This window comes from Salvia splendens, chromosome 19 (genome assembly GCF_004379255.2).
Source record: "Salvia splendens isolate huo1 chromosome 19, SspV2, whole genome shotgun sequence".
Classification (NCBI taxonomy): Eukaryota; Viridiplantae; Streptophyta; class Magnoliopsida; order Lamiales; family Lamiaceae; genus Salvia; species Salvia splendens.
The window spans coordinates 2,106,805-2,112,612 of record NC_056050.1 but is presented as its reverse complement, the minus strand read 5'-3'; positions in this window follow the sequence as shown (position 1 = coordinate 2,112,612).

Sequence of the window (5,808 nt, the reverse complement as noted above, 5' to 3'; positions counted from 1 at the left end):
GAGAAATACAGCATTCCTCGACTCAATTGTTGTTCCTACTGTGATAGTCGATATTTCAGACTTGTGAACAACAAATCGATATGCACTACTGTTAAGTGCATATCCAATGAAGATGCAATCAACCATCTTAGGTCCGATTGTAACTTCTTTGGGCGGAGGAACCATCACCTTTGCCAAACACCCCCACACTTTGAGGTATTTGTAGGATGGCTTCCTTCCCTTCCACAACTCATAAGGAGTGACATCTTTTCCTTTGAGAGGGATCTTATTCAAGATATAGTTGGCTGTCAAAACAGCTTCCCCCCACATGTTATGTGGTAATCCTGAAGTCAGAAGCAGTGCATTCATCATCACTTTTAGAGTTCGATTTTTGCGTTCTGCAACACCATTAGATTGTGGTGAATATGGTGCAGTCGTTTGATGGATTATACCACTTTCGTTGCATAATTCCTTAAATGGGGCTACATATTCGCCTCCTCTATCACTTCGAATCGATTTGATTTTACAACCAAGTTGATTCTCAACTTCGTTCTTATAATTTTTGAACGCTTCTATTGCTTCATCTTTACTTCTTAAAAGATAAATGTAGCAATACCTTGTGCAATCATCTATGAAAGTGATAAAGTACTTTTTACCACCTCTAGTTTGCACCATCTTTAAATCACATACGTCCGTGTGAATTAATTCAAGGGGTTTTGTGCTTCGTTCAACCGAGTGAAACGGCAACTTAGTTATTTTTGCTTCAAGACAAATTTCACATTTATCTTGGATATCCAATTCATTAGCCTTTAGTAAATCTAAATTTACTAATCTTTTAATGGCTTTTGAATTTACATGTCCCAATCTACAATGCCACAAATTTGAAGAATCGGTCAAATAAGAGGAAGTAGATGCTTTATTATTATTAGCCAATGACTTTGGAACACGCAGTGTTGCTACACTAAGCTTGAAAAGTCCGTCGGTTACATAACCTTTTCCGAGGGATTTTCCAAACTTATACAATGCAAACCTATCGGATTCAAATACAAGTTTAAAACCCTTATTCACTAGTATTGATCCTGAAACTAGGTTCTTCCGGATGTTCGGAACGTGCAGCGCATCCTTCAAGGTGATTGAGACGCCAGACGTCATCTTGAGGATTACATCACCAACTCCGAGGACTTCAGACGAGGCTTGATTCCCCATGTTTATCTTTCTCCCTTCAACGTTGTTGTAGGTGGAGAACATGCTCCTATCTGCGCAAACATGTGCAGTAGCGCCGGTATCAATATACCAGCCACCCTTGTTGTTGTTAACAAGGTTGACCTCTTCAGTGACCACAACAATGAGGTCGTTTTCATCCCAGTCCTTGAACTCCTTCTCAACGACGTGGGCAGCCGGCTTCTTCTTCTTGCTGCGACAGTCTTTTGCAAAGTGGCCTTGTTTGCCACATTTGTAGCAGTCGCCTTCAAACTTATTTGAATGCTGCTTTCCCTTTCCTTTGTCGTTTGGACGGTTTGGGCGAGGGCGTTTGTTGGAGGGACCGCCCCGCTCCAACAGGTTGGCTTTGGCTTAATTTGGGGTGAAGCCCTTAGCCTTTTGATCACTTTTGCGCACGTCGGCCTCAATGCGCAACTTCACGATCAAGTCTTCAAGGGTCATCTGCTTTCGCTTGTGCTTGAGATAACTCTTGAAGTCCTTCCAACTTGGAGGGAGCTTGTCAATGATCGTGCACCTTAGGAACTTATCGGGCAAGGTCATCCTTTCAGCCACTAAGGAGTGGATGATCATTTGGAGCTCTTGGACTTGCTCCATGATGGGTCGAGAGTCGACCATCTTGTAGTCCATAAACTTGGATGCTACAACCTGTTCAGTCCCTGCAGCATTGTCTATGCTATATTTCTTCTCTAGGCTTTCCCACATTTGTTTAGATGTGGTTACATTGGAGTATACATTATAGAGGCTATCATCTAATGCACTTAAAATAAAGTTTTTACATAGATAATCCCCTTTTCTCCAAGCCTCATAGTCCGCCATGACTTCGAGCCTAGTCTCTTGGTCGCTTGGCGCGGGCGGCTCGTTCTCCGTGAGGAAGTTGGCGACGCCCAATGTTGTCAAGTAGAACAACATCTTTTGGTACCACCTCTTGAAGTCTGATCCTCCAAACTTGGGTGGTTTCTCGGCGAATGGCATCATTCTTGGTGCCAAAGGTGCCGCAGTTGGTCCTTGGAAGGAACCAATTCCGTTGCCCCCGAAAGAGCCAACAACGTGGTAGGGCATAGAGCCCCCACCATTCACGTTAGGCATAGAGCCCGCCATGAACGTACTATCCCCGAAGGGACTAGCACTCGCATGAGACCCGAAGGCCCCAACATTCGTGTGAGGCCCGAAAGCCCCAACACTCGATCCATTAAAGGATCCGAAGGAACCACTAAAAGTGGAACCAACCGATCCACTCGAGGTGGATCCACCAGTGAGCCCAAGGGGGTTAACGAACTCCCAAGGGGTTGTTGATGAAGAGGGATAGCGCCCGGGAGTGGGCATCATTGTCGGAATTGACGACGTATTGACCGGTCCAGTGGTCGCCATGGTGGAGGGAATGGCGGCGGTGGTGGCGGCAGCAGTGGTGTTAGATTCAGTCGACATCTCCAGCAAAGGTTTTAATTGTTTCGAAAGTTTTAGTTCAGTTTAGGAGGTCCAAATCCCTTCAAAGGCAAGTTATCTCGTCTTGCGATTGTTGGTTTCTGGGGATTACAAGAGATAAAAGCCGGGCGTAATACAACCCAAAAGAAGGAATACAAAAGAAGAAACTGAACTAGAATGAGATTACAAATGTAAAAACGAAACAGTAACCGTGAATAATGTTTGAGCCGAGTCGAGGAGGCCTCTTCCCGCAAGACGAGATACGCCCCGGTAGTGCTCTTCGGTTTGGCGTGTCGTCCCCAAAGGTAAAACGACTACGTCTCTATTGATGCAGCACCGCAATCAGTAGAGCTCCGGCGAACTGAATGTAGGAGAGGGCAGAGCTTCGACAGAAAGACAATGCAGAGAGGGAGAGAGCTTATGCTGTAATGCTTGTGAATGATGTAGTGTAATGCATGGAGTGGCTAGCCTATTTATAGGCTCAGTCCACTGCTGTGGGTCAACAGCCATGAAGGCTCATCATGGCAGATTTGTAACCGCCGACGGTTACGAGCGTGTGGCAGGAGTGTGTCATCCGTGTGTGGAGCGTGTGGATTTCTCACGTGGCAGCCGTGACTGTGCCTCGCTTGACGACGTGTCAAGCCACTTGGATTGCTGACTCGGCGGTGGTCCAAAAAGAATAGTTTGGGCCAAGCCCCAAGCCCAAAGACCACCCAAAGACCAATTGCCAAGATCCAAGTCCAAGATCAAGATCGAGATCGGGATCGGGCCCGGGCACGGGTACGGGCTCGGGCTCGGGCGGGCGGCGGCGGCGGCGCGCGCATGTGCGCGCGTGTGGGCTCTTTCACCCATCTTGGTCCACTATAATTATTAAGTAACATAAAGTCACTTAATTTATACACATTAAAAGATGTGTTAATCCTCCAATGTGGGATAATTAACATTAGTTAATTATTCCCTAAGCTCCAACTCCAAGCTTTAATAAAAGCTAATTATGCCCAACTTTAATCCACTATTTCTCACTCACCGGAAATCGGATTTGAGAAAGTGAATATACTACATTTATCTACGTAAAATATAGATCGACGCTATGTCATTTAATTTCACAAAATTAAATGTCTCGTCACATTTATTATTTGTCACATTTATTATTTGGTCAAAATCCATTGACCGGGCATATTTAATACCATGATTTCTACAATGCATATTATGGTATTGCCGGATCCAACAATGACTTGAACATGCTCTATTCTTCACCACTCTTCAATGATGTTTTGAATTGTGTAGCACCGACGATCGACTTCACCGTCAACGGAAATGCATATCACATGTGTTACTATCTCGCCGATGGTATCTACCCAAGATGGTCAACTTTCGTGAAGACGCTCAGCAACCCGCAAGACCCGAGACAGGTTATTTTTTGCACAGGGTCAAGAGTCCGCTCAGAAAGACGTCTAAAGAGCTTTTGGGGTCCTTCAAGCCCGATTCAACATTGTGAAGGCCCCGTTTCGGCTGTGGTACGTGAAAAATATCGCCGACATCATGTACATGTGTATTATCTTGCACAACATGATTATAGCTGACGAAGGACTGATGGCGGCTAGCTTTTACAACGAGGATGAAGCCGGAAGCTCAACCGCGAGGTCTCTCCCACGCCGAGGTGTGCATACGACGGTGGGCGAGATGATCGAAACAAGGAACACAATGCGCGATACCCGAGCCCACATTGAGCTACAAGAAGACCTTATCAAACACATTTGAGCGAAATTCGGCCACGAGTAGTGGGTTTTTTTAATTTTATGAATTTAATTATGTAATTTTTAATTTTTAGGATTTTAATTATGTACTTTTAAATTTTTAGGATTTTAATTATGTACTTTTTAATTTTTTTTGTAATTTGTAATAGTATTCCGGATATTTTTAATGCATTTTAATTTTGTGGAAATGTTTTTATTTAAATTGCATAATAGAATGGTGGGACCCTTGAGCTTGTCCTTGCGGAAGAACACGGATGTTGGTGTTGTGCTCTTGCCTAAGAGTAGGGAGTAAAAGTGGGTCCGGGCCCACATCCGTGCTCGTTGGCAATAGCACGGATGAGGATGTTCTAAATATATGTGTATTAATAGTTTATATTGTAATTTTAAAAGTTTTTAAATTTCAAAATTTTATTCTATTTATAAGAACTAGATACCTTATATAGTGTAATTTCTATATTTCTACTACTTCCATTTGTCAGCTTCTAATTAGTGGGACACACCACGTATCATATGTATTGTAGACTGATTGCTTAAGTTGTCATTTTAAGTACGGTATCACCGTTGTGCTGTGATTTTGTACCATTGTTGTTTGGAACCTTATGCTGAGTTACTTGCCTATGTATAACAGATTGCTTATCTATGTATCGTATATTGCATGCTACGTTGTCGTCACGTTGTCACTTTAAGAGTGGTGTCTTCCTAACGCATCCTATAAGAAAAAATTGGTAAAGTAAGAGAGATGAGGAGAATATTAGTTAAAGTAGTGTTAGTGGATAGTGAGACCCCATTATTATTAGTGTTTTAATGGTGGTATAAGTTGTAAATAACTTGATGTATATGGATAATAAATTGGGATAACTTTCCATAATGAAAATGCCCATATTTTTATGAGACGAACAAAAATAGAAAGTGCACAAATTTGTATGGGGTGGAAGGAGTAATAAATTTCCGTGTTTATTACTACCTTCTTTATTTTGAGGATTCATTTTACATGTTTAATTAAAAATCAAACCAGTGGAGCGCTGTCATGAAGAATCGATGTTGAAGCATTAACCTCACTGAGTGAAGAGAGTTTGAGTCCCTGCGTCTAAGATTATAGTAGAAGATAAACATGATGAAGAAGAAAAAGAAGAAGAGTGGGGTTTTGAGGATTCCACACTGATGATAATCGAAGATACAACAAGATGAGTATGTTGTTTCCATGATCATTGATGAGACTCAGGGAGAAGAAATCAAGTCAGGCTCAAGTGAAGAAAGAAATCTATAGCTGCTAGAAGTTAAGGAGGAGATTGATGAGCAATGTGGGGAGCTTCATGAAAATCAAGGAGATAACAAAGAAGGTGAAAGAAAACAGTGATGTACTATTTATTAGCATTAAAAATACCTGCAAATATATAGAGTGGATCTATTATGGATAGGGTAGATCTAT